The 19,860-nt window shown below is 40.4% G+C and overlaps 1 protein-coding gene across 9 annotated transcripts in view; it reads left to right on the forward strand.

Moving 5' to 3' along the window:
• The window catches only part of RBM47 (RNA binding motif protein 47), a 157,242-nt gene that overhangs the window by 63,895 nt on the left and 73,487 nt on the right, over positions 1–19,860 (forward strand). For 5 of the 9 annotated variants that reach the window (XM_020991210.2, XM_078148936.1, XM_020991228.2 and 2 more), the window contains one exon: positions 1,260–1,351. The exons of 3 other annotated variants lie outside the window; for them this stretch is intronic. The gene's annotated coding sequence lies outside the window, so the exon portion shown is untranslated. Of the gene's footprint in view, positions 1–1,259; positions 1,352–18,091; positions 18,181–19,860 lie in introns of those variants that run through there. One more of the 9 variants, XM_020991237.2, reaches the window with a different exon arrangement.

Here is a 19,860-nt window from a genome sequence, read left to right on the forward strand (position 1 = left end):
TTTCCTGTTGGAAGTTGTCATTCTGGTCCACAAGAGCTATATACAAATTTAAGAAAGAAGAGCAGAAGTCTTTATTCAGAGAAAATGTATTTTAGGTGATTCTTGAATTAATGGAGTCTTTTTGAGATTAGTTGTCTTGGGTCCTTCTGAATGTTTAGAACTGGGATTCAAGCGCCAGGAACTAAAACCAGTGGAGCGCAATGGAAGGTCTAAGGGAAGAGCTAGAGTGGTCTGCATGGGATCTGGAAAATGTCTAGTCTGGGGCAAAAGTTCTAGAAACTGTACAGTTCCATGTAAAACCAAGGAATGACATCATCACACAAAACAGGGCAAGACCCTAGCATCTAAATCCAAGTCTTCCTTCTCCTTCTACAGAATATTGTTTAGTGGTCATGGAGGTTATTAATTCATCTTTTTATCTGCTCTATATGTTTTGTGCCCCAGGAGGGCTTTCTGTGATGTGCTTATTCTCTAGGTATCACATAGTCTCAGTCACATCAATTGTCTTTGAACGTAGCTGTGGATGAAATATCACAAAAGAGCAAGCCACACAGTTACATGGACTTATGACCTCACTGATTTGGGAATTACCTTCAGGGATGCAGATTATAATCCATTCATACCTGTCCATCTTGTCAGACTCTCATCCATCTTCCAAAATTTCTACACTACAGCCCCACTCAGTGTTGGAGTTCTTCTGTCACTTCCCAGGACAATCTTCAGAGTATCAATGTAGCATGCTAGCTGTCCACTGGTCATCCTTGTTGCAGCCATGTGAACAGGCCATCTTCTCTTTTTGTCCCACAGCTCTTTAATGACATACTTGACTCTCCTTTTTTCTAGAGTGTTCATCTTTGGTTATGTGCTGAGGCCTGCTCACCCCCAACATGCCTTTACTCTTTCCATTGCCTATTTGTAATGTTCACTTTTATTTCTTTGCAAGCTACCATACCTCAACTAGTGAAGTGTTTATATAGGGAAAACAAAATGTACTCTCACAGTTACTGAAAGTTTGGGGTCAGCAAAAGTACTTTACAATTTCCTGAAAGCAACCCAGCCTGCTCACCTCCTTTTTCAACTCTAGGCCCACCTCACTGTTCAATCTTTGTTGATAGATGTACTGCTGGAAAAGCTATGGTGGTTCGTTCAGATGCAGGTTGAAATCTGGGCAATTGACATTCTTTGAGCAATTGCAGATGTCTACCTTGAAGCTCTGCAAAATTTGATGCAATCAACATAATGCTATCCCCCCCCCACAGGAGCATCTGGAGGAACCTACTATTCACAGAGGCTCCCTGCTTGATCCTCACTCTGCCCAGGATCTCCTCTATCTCAGAGGCAAATATTTTTGGTGAGTATATATCTCCCTGTATTACATCTCATCTGATGTTTGTTATCCGAGGGTCATTGAAAGGGCTTATTTTGAGGCAGGTAGGTGAAGCAGTGGAGAGAGCACCAGCCCCGGAGTCAGGAGGACCTGAGTTCAAATTTGGTTGCAGACAATACTAGCTGTGTGACCCTGGGCAAGTCACTTAACCCTGATTGCCTTCAAAAAAGGGGGAAAGGGGGATTTCTATATTAAATCCTCCAGAGAGTTTTGAATGTTCTTGATGAATGGATGGGAAAGACCTTGTAAAGGGCTGCTTATTTGAGGGATTTGGCTGGGGGTGGGGGGTGGGGGTGGACAGTAATCAAGAAACAATAAGGGTGACAAAAATCTTATGGTCTTTGCATCTTTCCAGTTTGCTCAAATTAAATGGATCTGAAATACATACAACTTTTAAATTTCTCCACATAACTTTGTATGGGGGTTCTATTTCGTAGAGACTAATCCTAAAATTAAGAGATTTGTCCCTCCCTCTCCCCATGAGAGACACTTGCCATATTTCTTTAAACCCTGGTCCTACAAGTGGTGTTAGAATTGTTATTGCACTTGCTGAACTCACACAAGAAGCTCCTGCAAATACTGTAAAAAAAAAAGACAAAGTCAGCTTAGATTTTGCTCAGATTTTTAAGCAATGTAAATCTAGTTAGGTTAACAAAAATGTTCCCATTCTTTTCCTCTGCTTCCTTTATTTTAATTACCTATAATTTGTCGGGGGAGGTGGGTTGGAGGACCGGTTGATACTGTGCTTTACTCCCCCTCCCAAAGACTATTGTGGAAACTAACCTGATATGTAAATTAACGGAGATTAGGAGGCTAGCTCTCCTTGAGGAGGTCGCCTGACCCCGTAGCCAGCGGTTGGACCCACGGGCTATTTTGGTGATTCCAATCCCCAGGGGAGTGTTAGCTCCTTAAGAGCCAAGTTTTGTTTTTTGTGTCTTTGTATTCCTGGTACTTAGCATTATAGCTGGCGCATAATAGGCCGTTAATAAAATCTTATCGAATTGAATACAGCAGAACCTTAATGCATTATGCAGTCATCTTCTGTGTTGTAGAAAATATCCCATGGGCAAAAGCTGAGGTGCTTTTGTTCAGCCACAGTCTTTAACTGTAAGTTCACAAGAGCGATTTTAATTTGTCACCATTTGTAATGCTGTCCCTAACTTTGCCCGAGTCAAAACTGAGTTTCAGGGATCAAATTCCAAAAGATTCATTGAAAATGACCCAACACTTCTTTTCACCAGACCTAGAATCTTCTTATGGTTGGGGGGAGGGGGGCAGGGAGTTTCTCATTGAAAAGTCTGTCTCGAATTCTGGCAACCCAAAGGGAAGGACAAGGGGGAGTTGTTGGAGGAAGATTCTACAGCTCCAGCAAAAGAAAGATTTGCTAGAGAAAGAAATGAAACATTTCTGAGCCATACATAGTTATTTAGTAAGTTCTAGCTGATGTCAACAGTGTGAGAGGGGATGGTTAGACTTCTTTTGTTGTTATTGTTGTTGTTTGTTTTGGTGAGGCAGTGGGGTTAAGTGATTTGCCTAGGGTCATATAGCAAGTGAGTATCATGTGTCCAAGGTCGGATTTGAACTCAGGTTCTCCTGACTCCAGGGCTGGAGCTCCATCCACTGTGCCACCTAGCTGCCCCATGGTTAGACTTCTTTAGGGCTCAAAAAATAAACACGCACATCATCATCCTTTCATACTCAAGCTGAAGGAAGCCTCTTGACTACCATAGAAACGAGGAAACCAGAGCCCCAAAATAGCAATGTGGCTGGTGGCTGCCACTTAATAAGCATTTCATAGGGCCATATGATTTAAAGTAGAAAGACTCTTAGAGGTATTCAGTTCCAATTCCCTTGTTTTACAAATGAGGAAACCAAAAGTGTGGTACTTGAGTTCTAGAGCTACAATAGAATCTAAACTTCTAAAGGTATGGATTACTCAAATTCCATCAATCTTTGCAGTCTAGGCAAGGTCTCCTACATATCTGTTTCATTTGTACAAAATGTTTTGTCTCCTTCGATGAGATGGTAAACACCCTGAGAGCAGGAACCATGTTTTAAGTTACCGTTGTATTTCCCATAGTCCCTAGTCTGGGGCTGGCATAAAGTAAGTGCTTAGTAAATTACTTGTTGGATTGAGTTAAATTGAGCGGGCTTGTAGTAGAGCATGTTAGAAATTGTACTGAATTATGATGCTACTGTTTACTCTAAGTCATGTGTCCATTTGTGACTCATCTTGAAATATGTTACAAGGTGTTGGTCTAAACCTAATTTTTGCCAAACTAATTCCCAATTTCCTAACAGTTTGTAGAAAATTGAGTCCTTACTCCGGTAGTTCAGATCGTTAGATTATTGAATATTGTGCTGTCATGTTCTTTTGCTTCTATATGTTGTGTATATAATCAAGTTCATTGTTCGACCTCTCTTTTTTAGTAGTATTGAGTAATTTTGATGGTTACTGCTTTGTAGTATAGTATGAGGTCAGGAACTGGCTATTTTCCAGGCTTCTTATTCTTTGCTCCCCTCCATCTATGCTATGATTCACCAACACTGGCCTTCTTGTTGTCCCTCCCAGAGGACACTCCATATGCTTTTTCACTGGCCATCTACCAGCTCTGGAATGTTCCCCCTCCTCACTTCTACCTCCTAGATTCCCTGGCTTCCTTCATGACTGCTCGAATTTCACCTTCTGCAAGAAACTTTTCCTGCCCCTTCCCCCCCTTTGATAATTCCCTCTGTGATTACCTTCCATGTATATAATATAAATCTTGTATCTATACAATTACTTGTATGTTTTCTTCTCCCTATTAGATGTGAGCTTCCTGAGGCGAGGGTCATTTTTTTGTTGTTGTTTTGTTTTGTTTTTTTCTTTGTATCTCCAGCACTTAGCACAATGCATGGCACGTAGTAAGTGCTTAATAAATGCTTGTTGACTAATTCTATTTATTCTATTTATTGGGAGATCAGCATGTACGTGTGTTAATTAAGTTGATACAAGACAAATACAAAATACAAGAAAAACTTTTTTTGGAGGGGGGTGAGCGAATAATAGCTGGAGGAGATTGTGAAAGTCCTCTCATGTTAGAGATGGCATGTTAGTCACCTTGAAGGAAGCTGGAGGTTCCAAAGGTATATACATAGAGGTGATGAAGAAGTATAGATATGGGGGATGACCCATGCAGGGCCTTAGAGAAGGGGGAGACACAGTAGGCTACTTTGGCTGGAAAGATAAGTTGGCTCCAAATTGTGAAGAAATTAAAATACCAAGTTTTTGTTCGTTTGTTTTATAAATCCTAGAGGCAAGAGAGAATTACAGAAGCTGTGACATTTATCAAATTTAAGATTTACTCTGCAGTAGAGAAATTGGTAGCCTTCTGTCCAGAGTTGCCTAGTGGTCATAATGCTGAGCTAACTAGGGACACCCAGAGGAGGCTAGAAGATGCTGTTGATGCTTAGCCATTATAGCTTGCCCTGAAATCCTGAGCCAGCTCTTAGAAGGGCAAACACCTTTCTGAAAAGTCACCCAGGGCTGATAACTGTAGTTCAGAGGGACAGAATCCCATGTTCTTTATACTTAAAGTATCTGGAGGGCACATACCTGTTGCTGTTGGTATGGACCAGACAGGAAGTGACCTGTTTGCTTCAACTCCCTGGTATATTCCGTCCTTTGTATGTTTGGAGACACCACAGAGGAAGGCAGGAACAACATGATATTTGTTAATTTCCATGTTTTGACTCTTTGAGAGATCTTTTGCTGACTGAACAGAGGGTTCCTAACAAGCCACTCCAAGTAGACTCCCAGAAAATTGTTAAGCAAAACCACCTAGCAACACCTGAGACATTTACTTTCGGAGATTAGGTTTTGGAACCCAATCTCTCTGAGTTCTGTCTTGGCTCTATGATTTAAGAAAGTCTCAGTATTTTGTACTTCATCATTCTCTCCATGCAGACCACAGAAATATGTTTGAAGTCCTGAAAATAAGGAAATCCAGAGAATAATCTTTGTGCATTTAATACTCAAGAGGGCAGAGATGAGAGGCTTATGGCCATCTCATAGAGATTGTGGACAGAGCTGGAAGGGACCTGGCTTCTGTCCAGCCTCTTCACTTAACAGATAAAGATACTAAAGCCCAGAGAACATAGTTGCCTTGCATAGAGTTACACAGGTAGTTTAGTGGCAGAGCCAGGATTTGACCTCGGATCCTCTGCCTTCAAACCCAATTTCCATTCGACTCCTTCATGCTGCCTTCTCTTCCCTCATTCCTTCTCTAGCTGCTAGCTGGAGGGAGGGACAGGGATAGACAGGCTAAAATGCAGGGATTAGGAGAGACTGGGAGAAGCTGAGCTATAAAGATTCCTGAACTGGTTCTGGTGTCTTCACTCAAGCACCAGCTCAGATTGGTGGGAGGGCCCTATGCAGACTTGCAAAGCAAGCTGTTTTCTTCATGGAATCTTCTAGCATTTATATAGTGCTTTAAAGCTTTGCAGAATACCTTACATTTATCTTCACCTGAGAGGAAGGGGCGACTCATCTTCATTTTAGAAATAAGGAAACCTAGGCATAGAGGGCCTAAGTGACTTGTCTGTAGTCACATAGCTAGTAAGTGTCAGGCAGGATTCAAACTCAGTCCTTCCTGGCAAGCACTCTATGCCCCCTGCCTCTTAACTGCCCTCCCTGAACCCATTTTTCACCTCCTGTTTCCTCTTTCGTGTCCTACAGTCACTCAACCCAGCCAGACCTACCTTTAAGCTCCAATTTTCCCTTCCTTGTCAGTGCTGACAAGAAAGAAAATGTCAGTCCAGGGTGCTTACCAGGATTTAGATTGACTTATGTGTTTGTCTACTTCTTGATTAAAGTTATTAATTCCTAACTAAGATGTGAATAAAGCTATAGTATTGTGTAGACCAGAGGTGATATAGGCAAACTAGGACTGCGGCCCTATTGGATGGATTTGTGAAGTCCTGTAACTGTTGAAACTACAAACCTGGAAAATGATAAGATAAAATTGGGATGGAGTGAGAAGAGTTACCCTGAGTGACTAAAGGTTGCTAGTGCTAGCCCTCGGTAGAGATAATAGAAGTTTGCAGGAAGTAGTAGACTCATGGAGGAAACTAATGAATTTTGCTTTGCTCTTGTTCAGTTTGAGTTGCCTGACAGGATTACCAGGTGGAAATGTCTAGCAGGTAGTTAGGGATGTGGGCCTGGAGCTCAGGAGTGATGTTAGATCTGGCTATAAAGATTTGTGAGTCATCTGTGTAGAAGTTATAACTGAACCCTGGAAATGCATGAGATCACCACGAAAGATAGTGTAGAGGAGAAATAGTGTCCCTGGCAGACAGCGGGAGCGTTAGACCGCTGCATCATAGTGAGGAATGCTGAACCAATGGTCATGGCCCCCCGGATCCAAGAGCTAAAACTGGGAGGAATCTGAAATGCTGACTGCTCCAATGCTCTCATTTTATATGTGGGGAATCAAAGTTCGGGGGAGTTAAGGGACTGGCCGAAGGTCCCACAAGGACTCTGGGGTGAGAAGCATGTATCAGCAGACCAAAGCAAATCAGCCACCATTCTAGTAGCTGCTAGGAACAAGTTTGTTCATTTCCCAAAAGCCTTCTAGAGCATCAAATTAAAAAGAGAACTCTGGGGGAAATTGGAGGGTAATGTTTCTGTTGATAGAAAACAAAAAAAAAGGTTATCTCCCATATAATAATTCATATGTGCATACTGATTTAACATTGACCAAGCTCCCTTCTCATAACAATCCTGCGAGATTAGCATTGTTATCCTCATTTTACAGATGAGGAAACTGAGGCTCAAGGTGATTGAGTGACTTGATCCTTCTCCTAGCTGTATGTATGACAGGTTTGGAACCGGAATTCAGACTCACATGACTTGATTCCAAGGTCAAGCATTCCTTAAAGCTAAAACACCCATAAAACATCTCATGATGGAAATCAAATTACATGTTTAATGCTAAATTTTGTAAAGTTGCATTCATTTTCAGGTTTAAACATGTTCTCTGAGCTTCTTTTGTCATATATAAACTTACTGAAGCCAGGGACAATTTGATATATTTATATCTTCCCCATTTTAACCCCCTGATTCTCAGAAAAGGGTAGAGGTTTCACAGTAACACAAAGAGAACAGCTCCCTCCTTTGCTCACAAAGGTAACTGAAAAGATTAGTGGTATTACTGAGGATAGTGACTTACACTTAGTGCCTTTCTTTCCTAACAGTCCTCTGAGTTAGGTAATACAAGTATATTTATAGAGCACCTGACCTGGAATCAGGAAGACCTGAGTTCAAATACAGCCTCAGACAGTTAATAGCTATGTGACTGAAATGATAGAACTGCAAAAACCGCAAATCATAATATAACACAGCCTAGAGGACTCTCTGGGGTCATTTGTTCACCCCAACTGTCCTCAGGCTGGCATCTCTATCTGTTCCGCGTTCTAGGAGGCAATCTTGTGTGGGGTTGAGTGGGGCAGGGGACTGGGGCCAGGGGATGATATAATCCTTGTCATTGTAGCTCAGGGGTCCATACTGGTATGCTTCCTCATTTATACAAAAAGGTTCACTGTGTCACTATTAACCCTTAAACATAAAACATTTACTTAACATGGCAAAAGCAGGTATAATCACAACACTTCATCAGAAGGCAAAAGCGGAGTAATTAAAAAACAACACCATAGTTCATTCATAAACCTACATCACACTGCACAAAGTGTTTGTGGGGGGAAATGAACGCATTATTAATAGAAATTAGCAGGGTGGCATATGAATGAGAAACTCACATTCCCGCAGAAATCTGTGTGTCCAGGGACGCTCACAGCTTTGGGGTTCAGGCTTTGATGTCCTTTGTCCCTTCAGGAACAATTTATGTCCTGTGAAGCTACTTTTCTGGTAGCTGCTGCCCTTTGGGTCCTCAAACCACTCATCTTTTACTGTTAAACTATTGAAGCAGTGACAAGTTCTTTTAGCTTATAGCCACCTTCAGCAGGGCAGCCTGCACAAATGACTCCCAAAATATGTTCCGTCGTTTCAGGGACAGGAGACAAGTGCCAGCCTTCTCATATCTGAAAATAACAGGGGATGTTGCTTTGTCTAATTAGCTCCAAAGCTTTTCTCATAGAAAAGCAGAGCTCCCATTAAAATAGACGCAAAGCTTATTCCCTACCCCGCCCCACCCCCCTCTTCCCTCCACTCCCATTTCATTTCTCCCTTTCAAACTTGAAAGAAGATAGGTACCCTGAGAGCTCTCCCCCTTCTCAGCTATAGATAGTGCTTTCCAGCTACGGTCCCAATAGGTCTTCACAGAGCAGTCAACCAATGAGGTTCCAGTAGTTGTTCCAGTGTTTCCCCAGCCAATCAGCAAAATAATGGCTGGTCTTCCAATCACAGCTGAAAGATCAGCTGTCTCAGCTAGAGGTTTGCTATGTCTTTTGTCCCAAGCTTCTCTGGACTCTTCCTGTGCTCATCTCACGCTATACCTTTTCTCAAAACTTCTCCTGCTGGCTTCTTATCTCTTGCCCTGGTGGCTTCTGAGAACCTGATCATCCTGGCGGCCAGGGCCTTGTCTTTACCTTCTGATATCAGCTCAAATCCATTTTCTGTCAGGTGTAGCCTAACAGCCCTTAAATAATCACCTTTTAGTCCATAAACAGATATTTGATGTAGAATTTTGTCAATTGTCAAATTTCAAACTCCCATCTGTAAGTAAACTGATTGACCACAACGTCTGCAGTCATCACTCCTTTATCCATTGCTCTACTTTCAAACAGAATCTCTCAGTATATTCACCTGAGTGGCACTTCTCATCTGGCCCTCAGAGTGATCTGTGCCTCTTCTCACCATTTTGTTAGAGAGGCTATTTCTTTACAAGTAGATTTTATTCATTTTCTTTTTCTTTTTTCTGCCTTTTACAGCAACTAAACTATTTATATACAAAAAGGATAGTACCTTTGATATCTGTGTATCTATCTATCTATCTATCTAGATATCTATCTATCTATCTATCCATCTATCCAATCTATTTCTTTTTTTCTTTTTTAGGCAATTGGGGTTAAGTGACTTGCCTAGGGTCACACAGCTAGTAAGTATCAGGTGTTTTTTGAACTCAGGTCCTCCTGACTTCAGGGCTGTGCTCTATTTACTGCGCCACCTGGCTGCCTCTATCTCTGTCTTTCTATTTTTCTATCTCTATGTGTCTCTATCTTGGTCTGTCTGTATCTATATCCATCTGCCTGTCTTTCTATTTTTTGTCTGTCTTTCTGTGCGTATCCATCTGTCTCTCTGTCAGTTTGTTTATATCTGTCTTTCTATTTATCTATCTATATCTGTCTTTCTGTCTATTTCTGTCTATCTGAATGTCTGTCTCTATCTCCAGGTGAGGAATCTGAGCTGGGGGAGATGAAATAGACTGGCCCATTGTCACAAGGCACTTAACTTTTCTGGGCTTCAGTTTTCTTATTCAAAAAGTTGGACTAGATGACCACAAACAGCCCTAATTTTTTGATTCTGTGATCTTGGCCTGGGCTTTTTTTTCTTCATCACTTCCCACCCATCGTATGCCCAGGAGACTCATTGTCCTACAAGATCCCATCAGTACCCTCTGCTTCAGGGACCCCTTTGAATGGAGGGTGGAACACAGAGCCCCACCAAGTCCTCCTTTTAAAAGAGGGTGCCCAGGCCACTCATCTCTTTATTTCCCTCCCAACTGCACTTCTTTGGTTTACTTCATCTTGCCTCCTCATACTGGGGCTCTATTGGTCACATGGGTACTAAAAGACAGGACTGGCAGGAATTGGGTCTGTGCAAGCCTTGAACCCAACTCTGAGTTCTTGACAGTACACCAGGATGATTCCCTAATAGAATAGGCCCTTTGTGTCTTTTTTAAAATTAGATTAAATATTGGCTTAGGGAAGAAAGAAAAACTCTTTCCTTTTTCCATGAGCTAAGAGAATTTATAATATTTATAATTTATAATATAATATTAGGGATGTTTCCTGTTGGAAGAGTTGGTAGACTCAATGGGAAATTCCCCTATGTTCCCAATGATAAATTAACATTCAAGAAATATCAATAATCTGTGGATTTTTAATTATTAATGATGACTATGAACTCCTCCAGAAGTCACAGATTGAGTTTTCAGACGTGCCTGTTTTCTTAGTCCATAGACTGAGTAAGCATCCATGGGAGAGTCTGCTCAAAGTCTAATTGCTGATAATAATGGAGACATAAATGCCTAGTGCCTCTTACTGTACTTAGACCTTTAGTGCTCATTGCTGATTTATTAGCAGAACACATGATCTACAGATGAGAGAGAGAGAGAGAGAGAGCGCAAGCAGCAGAGCCAGAAATTAGGTAACTATATCATGCAGGTTCCCAGAAAAATCAAACATTCCTGAAAAGTCTGCCATTATGGTACTAGAGGAGTAGGGGCACCCAATATCCTGCAGTATTTGTGGTGTGGGTACATTCCAGTGGTATACTCTGAAGTCAAAACAATTGTCAGCCAACTCAATCAAACTTATTTCTCCTTTTATTCTTGGACTTGGCCAGAAACACTTCACCTACCAACAAAGAGAGAAAGCCATACCTGATTTGAAATGAATGATAGCACCTCTTGACTTTTGAGAAGTCGGAGAGTAACTGGGCCGCCTACTCTTCTCTCCACAACCATTTAACTGTATAGTCTCTTGGGAAAAGACTTTAGGGTTTGAGGAATGTTTCTTTCATCTTATATGCTAATGGAATCTGTATTAGAGAATTTCAGATTGCTGACAACAAAGCTTGGGATTCATTTTTTGCATCTTCACCACCTAAAAAATTAAATAAAACACTTTTCTGTTATAATATTCATGATTGCCTTTGACTCCTGGGCTTCTGACATAATTGGGCTTCTGACACAATTCTTATAAGGCCATGCTACTCTTTTTTTCCCCCCAGTTACTTCTCCTTGCTTCCATTTTCTGTCTTATCTCTTGAGATCAACCCTCTTGTTTGATCTCATTCTCCAAATACTTTACTTTCCTATATGCTAAATTATCTGCCCTCGTTTGAGGAGTGGGGCAAGGTTTTATTTAGCACGCAGAAAGAGGCAAGACCCAAGCACAAAGGACATGAAATGAATTTCAGTTATTTTATGAAGTCGCCCCACCTCATTTCATCTTATTGCGGTTCTCCACAGGGGTGGAGAACTTTCGGCTTTGAGGCCACGTGTGGCCCTCTAGGTCCTCAAGTGCAGCCCTCTGACTGAATCCAAACTTCACAGAACAAATCCCCTTAATAAAAAGATTTAATAAAAGCAATTAATCATCAGATGAGGAATTCCTCTTGGTGAAGTTTATCCCCTCCCTACAGACAAGACAGACAGACACACACACACACACACACACACACACACACACACACACACACACACACACACACACACACACACACAGAGTATCCAGTGATTCAGAGGAAAGGTTCTACACCATGGGTGGGGAACCTATAGCCTGGAGGCTACTTTTGGCCCTCTAGGTCCTCAACTGCAGCCCTTTGACTAAATCCAAACTTCATAGAACAAATCCATGTCTGTCTGTCTGTCTGTCTTTAGGGAGGGTATAAACCTCACCAAGAGGAATTCCTTATCTGATAATTAACTGCTAGAGCCATGAGCTCTGTAGGTCCACAAAAGAGATTTTTGGGTACCGTTAGTAGCCTACACCAGACAAAGGAAGTAAAACCATATGCTACATATAGTAGACCCCAGGAATGGAACCCTAAAATAGCTTCAGCTTGAAGGGCACTGGAACTTCAGGCAAGGACTGCCCTGTAGCTGGAGTTGGGGGAGGGAAGAACAAGGGGCAGAGTCAGAAAGTCTGATGTGGGAGAACTAGAGAATGAAAACAGGAATTAGAGCAAAGGCTTCAAGATGCAGAAGAATCACAACAGGAATTAGAATGTGGTCTCTATTTCTGCCAGAAAGATTTCTGTGACAAGAGAGGGCACACCCTGGTCTTAAGGTACTTCTTAGGTTCAGGTGCTACCCCCGTTCAATAACTGCTAATCCTCTGCTAATCTTCTGCACCTGTGCCTACGATGGGGCCCAAATAAGTTGCCTGAACTAATGTCATTTTGCAATAACATTGTTAATGCATTCTCACCAAACCTTATTATAAAGTTGTGAAATCCCACTATAATATCATTCAGCCCTTTACTCATTTGATATATTGTTGCTCTTCCATCACCTTCTGTGACATAATTTTTCTCAACGTGTTTTTATTAAACTAATTAATCATGCTGAGTGAGGTATGACTATGTAGCCTGAATATGGCCCCCATCCTGGCTAATCCGTATAATCACTCCCTGCTTCTCCTTTCTCCATCCCAACCCCTCCATGCAGGATATTGGGTGCCCCTACTCCTCTAGTACCATAATGGCAGACTTTTCAGGAATGTTTGATTTTTCTGGGAACCTGCATGACTCCAGACATTGTGAATATACTATGGTCTAGGATTCCTACAGAGGGACCAGGAAAGGGTGGTAGGTATCTGCCAGTATTATATTTCTTGTGTGTCGTCTGAGTCTTCTATTTGTGTTCGGTTTGAGAGCATTTTGAGAGAGGAAATAAGGGAACAAGGTCATTTTAACAGGGTTTTACTGTTAATGTAAAACATTTTTAATCATAGTAGATTTAATAGATTCTTAATTACCAGTCATGCCATTCTCAAGAAGTAAATGATAGTTATTTATATTGTCCAGTAAATTAAGCTTAGTTTTGTATAGAATCCTATGTATTTTATGCATCTAAGAACACTATTTTGAGAAAGTGTCCATGTGTTTAACCAGACTGCCAGAGGAATCTGTGACCACAAAAAGGTTAAGAACACTTGAAGGGATCTTAAAGGTCTTGCAATCCAACCTCCTTATTTTGCTATTGAAGAAACTGAGAATCCAGATGGGTTGAATATTGGGCCTTAAGTCGTTTTTCAGTTGCGTCCGATTCTTTGTGACCCCATTTGGGGTTTTCTTAGCAAAGATACTGGAGTGGTTTGCCATTTCCTTCTCCAGCTCATTCCTCAGATGAGGCAACTGAGGCAAACAGGTCATATAGCTAATAGGTATCTGAGGCTGGATTTGAATTTGTGAAGATGAATCTTCCCAACTCCAGTCCTGGCACTCTATCCACTGCCACCTAGCTGCCCTGGACCTTAGGTTATAGAGGTAGTAAGTTTCTAAGCATGGATTTAGACCTAGATTCTCCGACTCCAAATCTGACCCTATTTCCGTTGCACCAGATTGCCTCAGTATGGTAGTAAAAATAACCATAGTATTTGATCAGTGTTTTATTGCTGCTCAGTAAATATGCTCTATCTGCCATCAAGGAACTTGAGAAGTTAGACTATACATACCAATAAGTGTGATATAGAGTCAAACATGAATACATAAGAGATGTGCAAACAGGTACTGGGTGTGCAAAGGTTTTAAGGGGAGGAGCAGCTAGATGGTGAAGTGGATAGAGAGCACTTGCCCTGGAGTCAGGAGGATCTGAGTTCAAATATGGCCTCAGACCAAACACTTGACACTTCCTAGATGTGTGACTCTGGGCAAGTCACTTAGCCCCAATTGCCTTTAAAAAAAAAGTGATAAGGGAAATTATTATAAAAGAAGTGACATCTGAGTACATCTTGAAAGATAAATAAGGTTTCAATCATAAGTATTTGCTAGGTGCCTAGCACTGTGCTGGCCACTGTGTGTGTGTGTGTGTGTGTGTGTGTGTGTGTGTGTATACACACACACACACACACACACACACACACACACACACACACATATATACACACACACATATATATCATGGTTCCTCTCTAGTGCTTCCAAATAAGTTATTTGGAAGCAAATAAAGCAAGCAGCACATAACATATACTATTTTCTTCAAAATATCTCCTGATTATTTACTTAAATACCAGTTATTGCAAAACAGTATAATATAGGTAAATTGTACAAACACAAGAGAAGGTACATCCTTGCCCTAGAAACCTAACCTTTAACCAATAATGCTGTAATGTAACGTATAAATACTAACAGCATACTAGGTGTTGTATATAGAACCTGGCTAAGCATTATGTTTAATTTTAAAGACCAAAATGAGTTCAAACAGACCATGAGGATATAGAGATATTCACTGAACATGGGATACCCATGCTATTTGTTCAGGTTTTTTTTCCTTCTTATGTTTAGTTCTGTTTAAAGAAACAATGGGTTGGGTGGTCTGGTCCATTCTTGTCAAAGGAAGAGCTTCTTAAAAGTGGAGCCTGAAAACAGCTTTGAAAGAATACAAATGACTTTCACCTAGTAGATGCTTAACAACTATTTTGTTGAATGAATGAATGTTGAATATAGAGAGATTATCATAGTGATAAAATGAGCTACGAGCTATTAATGTCGTCTTCCAAGGTATATGGTATGTGGAAGGGATTCGGAGATCTCGGAGATTCAGTGGTGGAAGCACAAGCTGTGCTAAGTCTTGCCAAGATGGAAAGAGAACAGGATGGATTATACAGTAGATATCTCTTGTCTTCCTTGAAAAACATAAGCCAGATGCTATGTCTTATCCTTAGCTTTTTCTTGACCCTTCTCCTCCTCCAATCCCAATCGTTAGCATTCACTTCATCTCAGAATTTCATGCTTTGTATTTACTTTTTTGTGTATAAGTTGGAAGCTAGAGAGAGAGAGAGAGAGAGAGAGTGTGTGTGTGTACATTAATATAATGATGGTTAGGTTCCATAAAAAGCAGTGATTCCCTCTACTTCCAGGGTGAAATATAAAATTCTCTGGCATTCAGAGACTTTACTAACCTGACCTGCTCCCATTCCCACCCCCCAACATTCCAGTCTACACATTACTTATCCCCACATTCTCTGTGATCCAGGAACACCGTTCCCCTTGTTGTTCCTTAAACGAAACACTCTCTCTACATACTTTGCATTTTCACTGACTGCCCCCCATGCTGTCTGTCCTCATCTGGTTTTCTTGGCTTCCTTCAAGTCAGAGCTAAAATCCAGTCTTCTACCAGGAAGCCTTCTCTGATCTGCCCTGAAGCTCTTGGTTTCCCTTGGTTAATTATCTCCAATTTATCCTGTACACATCTTCTTCGTACCTCGTTGTTTGCGTGTTGTCTCCCACATTGTATGGGACTGTGAACTCCCCAAGCAGGGATTGCCTTTTTTCTTTCTTTGCATTGCTGTCAATTTGCGCGGTGCCTGGCACAGTATTATAGTACAGCATAGGCTAAATAGGCTTTTGTGGACTTGTCCCTATGGGAAAATTTAGTTTCAAGTTATAAACAACTGATTTATAAGCAAGCATTCAGCACACACCCTATTTAAGAGTTAGGAGCTGACTTGGATTGGGTTTGCTTAAAGCAGGACACACCTGCATTATTCTGGGGAGCAGGAGAAAATGTGAAAGGTGGGTCTGTATGGCAAAAGAGTAGAAGAAACCATCTTGAAAATAAGAACAAGAAATTGAATAGTGGTGATGATAGTAGAGAAGAATTGGAAGATGAAGATTTGAATGAGTGGTAAGTGGAGAGGTTTAAGAGGGAGATGACTAATGGAGAAGGAATTTATAGGGAACTAACTAAAAAGAAATCTAGGAGTTAGTGAAGCCTTCATTTTATAATACATATTATAACCTACATATTAAAGTGTATGTAGCAGGGGACTATGAATGGTACATCAGAAGAGATAGCTAAATAATGGAAGGATAGTAGCTGGGAGATACAAAGACCCACCCCCAAATTTAGTAGATTCTAGTTTTCACTTTGCCACTGCCTCATGATGTCTCTTCTGTAAGTCATTTCACTTCTCTGTGACTCAGTTTCTTCTTCTCTAAAATGGGAATGAGAATGCTCTCCCTTGAAGTATTCATTATGAGGATGAAACAGATTTGAGAACACTTTAAAAATTGTAAAACACTGCAAAAGTTGTCATTTTCTTGTTGTTACCCAAAGGATGAGACAAACTCTAGAGGGAGGAGCCAGTCACTGTAGAGAGAAGTAGAGGTGAGATGATTTCAGAAGGTTGCCAGAGGTGGTAATGGCAAGGCAGAAAGAGATGACTGACTGGATAGAAGGGGAAGAAAGGTGGAAGCCTTCTCATCCTGCCCCTTTGAAGCAGAGATATCAAGTCATTTACCCATGACAACCTCAAATAGGTAAGAAATTAAATCTTAAAGAAGCTCACTTGCTCCAAGTCAGAGAGGGCAGAAACAAAACTAAGGCTTCTGTGCTTGTACTTTTACTAAGATAAAGTAAAGTGAGGAAACTGCAAATAAAAGACATTCTACAGTAAGTGAAGAGACAGGGTGACTAGGTAGTGCAGTGGATAAGAGTGCAGGGCCTGGATTCATGAAGACCTGAGTTCAAATACAGGTTCAGGCAGTGGCTAGCTGTGTGACTCTGGGCAAGTAACTTAACCCTATTTGCTTCAGTTTCCTCATCTGTAAAATGAGTTGGAGAATCGAATGACAGATCACTCCAGTGTCTTTGCCAAGAAAAGACCAAATGGGTCACAAAGAGTCTGAAAAGATTGAAAAAATGACTGAACAACAAAAAAGATTTTTGAAAATTGCATGCATGTTATCACAAAATACTAAAGATTCAGTATTTTCTTTAGGGTACAAGTAGGGTACTGGAGAAACATGTCTTATTTTTCTAGTTTTCCTGTGTGTATATTTGTTCATGCTTAAGCAGAGAGGAGTGAGACAGGTTTCCATCCCATTTCTTTTCAAGAGGACCTGAAGCTTACCACCTTTGAATGGATAGATTGAATAAATTTCCTTACTCTTCTCCCTTTGAAATGCCACACCAACCTTCCTCCTCCTACTACCCTGGAGAGCCATGTCTATCTTGCCCATATAAGTACTTGATAATATTTAATAATTTCCAGGTGTTGTTTCTCCAACTTCACGCTGAATTTCCTTGGAGCATCCTTGCCTTTATCTCATCAGTAGCTGTGGTAGAGCCTCTAGGTACCTGACATGGTGGAGCCTAGAGTGCTCCAATACCAGTCCTTTTCAATTATTCTCCATTTGTAATTGTTAACTTGAATGGAATGCAACACTACTGGTTTAGAGAAGTTGGCTTTGAGCTGTGTCTAACTTGACGGATACTGAAAAGGGCAACAACTTACTGTTCCTTACCGAGGATGACAGTTTATCAGAAGGTGGGTTGTTGGTTTTAGGGTTTTGGGGGTTTTTTTCTTCTCCAGTTTTATTTTCCATAATTTGGGTTTAATTTTTCCTCCTAAATGTCCATATCAAAAGCACAGCCATACATTTGCAGCTGTCTGGTGTTGCCTGTGTGTACAGATTTATTTGTAAACACTGTGCTTTATTAACTCTTCCCTTTCACATTTTTTTTCAGTTAGGCTTGCCCAGGCTTGCTTGGGGATTAGAGCAACGAGAACTTTATAATCATCTTTTTCATTAAAAATTGAACATTTCTATTGTCTTGGTATATTTTTGTTGTCTTTTTTTCCTCATTCGAGTTCTTTTAAGGGGGAAGTGTGGAAATAGGACCCTGTTCCTTCATTTACATTACTGTACATCACATGGATATCTTTGTGACCATTATATTGTGTTCTCTCAATGGTGTTTGTACTGAGGGTGGGACACAAGGTTGTTTAGTGCCTCGTAAAACATTTACCAAAAGCAGTGAGCCATGGTTTTGAAGGGCATTCCGTTGCCAGAGTGTAGGAGGAGAGTACAAGACAGGGAAAGCAGAACAGCAGGTATTTAGCAGGTACTGACTTTATTTTAATATTTTCACCTTTATAGTTTTGAGATTGAGTGTGACTTTTGTTCATTTTGGGGGTTGTTGAAGGGACAAGGGTAGGGGGAAATGATAGTTTTGTCTGCAAGCTGTATTTTTCAAAAGACTTATTTGTAACGATCAGCTTTAATTGATTTCAGTTTTGCTGGAAAAAAGCAACATGGAGACTTACGGTTGAGACTTATGGAGATTTGTGATTGAATTCTTATAATGATTTGGGCTAGGCTTTTACTTTAATGAAGAATTTAGAACAAACTGCCGAGGTTTTAGTTGGTTCTGGTAAGACAGTGATTTGTGTCTGGGCTCTGATTTGTGACCTGTTTTCACTGAATAGTAAATCTGAAAATGTCTTTTTTAGTGCCTTTAGGAACTTTTTTTCATTCTGCTAAATTCAAATAAAATTGCTGCAATGCTTAGGCTAAAAGACTTTGTTCAATCTGCCTTATCTGTATTTAAGGTACATAGGGTAGGAATGACTTTAAAGATATCAGACTTACTGTGTGATTGCAGAAACCAGTACAACAAACACTCCAATGAAATAGGAATTTTAACATGTTGAAATTATTAATGAGAAATAATCAGACAAATTATAAAGAGAAGATATGAACTATAAATGTTAAACTCACACATATGGTAAGGTGCAGGGTGCCTTAGTCAAATGCACATATCTGGGGTTTGTTTGTTTGTTTTGCTTTTCTTAGAAGTAGAATGCCTATGTCTCTAGTCATGTCATTTGTAAAATGTGGTTGATGAGGAAAGGACTTGAAGTATTGAATTCAGCCCCTTGCTAGGTCAGGTCAAAGTTCAAGGGAGTGCTTTTCAATGTGATATGTAGGATTTGATTACTCATTGTAGCCACATGGTAGGTGAACAGCACAGGCACACACAGATGTTACTAAAGTTGAGCAATTGGATGACCATTTAAGTATGTGATTTGGATATAATTTGGCCAGATGACCTTGGCAGTGGCCAGAGTAAAGGGGATGGATCCTGGGCCTTTCCTTAGTAAAAGCTCTAATGTGTACATGGGCAAACAGTGTTAATTTAATGACCACCCTCCTCTTGCCAACGGACATTTCATTTCACCAGTGAAGAGGTGATTTTTTTTTCTTTTTTTCTGTTGCATCAGAAAATATGCATCATTTAGTGGCAAGGTTGTGGGTCTCCAGGAGTTATTTTATGCCCTGGCCATTAAAACTTGATGTAAATTGGTTTATCTGTCTAGTTTCCATCCCTTAAAATAAGAGTTTTTAACTTTTTGCATGTCATGAATCTCTTTGGCAGTCTGATGAAACGTAGCCTAAACCCCTTCTCAGAATAAAGTTTTTAAATGCATAAATTAAAATACATAGGATTACGAAGGAAGCCAATTCTATTGATATAAAGCAATCAAAATTCTTTTTTTCAAGAAGTCTATGATCCCTGGGTTAAGAATGTCTATAAAGAGAAGATTAATTTCATAGATGTGTCATTTTGATCACTTAATGAGCGCTAAGCCCTCAAACTTCTGAGAAACCTTTCCTCTATAAAAATGAAAGCAATAATCACACTCAGTAATGTGTTTTAAAAAAAAAAACAAGATAAATTTTATGTGATTGACTTTAAATTTAGGTGAATTAATATAACTTAAAATTTTAAATGTTATTGGAC

The sequence above is a fragment of the Phascolarctos cinereus genome, unplaced genomic scaffold, assembly GCF_003287225.1.
Source record: "Phascolarctos cinereus isolate Bilbo 61053 unplaced genomic scaffold, phaCin_HiC Scaffold_9;HRSCAF=440, whole genome shotgun sequence".
NCBI lineage: Eukaryota > Metazoa > Chordata > Mammalia > Diprotodontia > Phascolarctidae > Phascolarctos > Phascolarctos cinereus.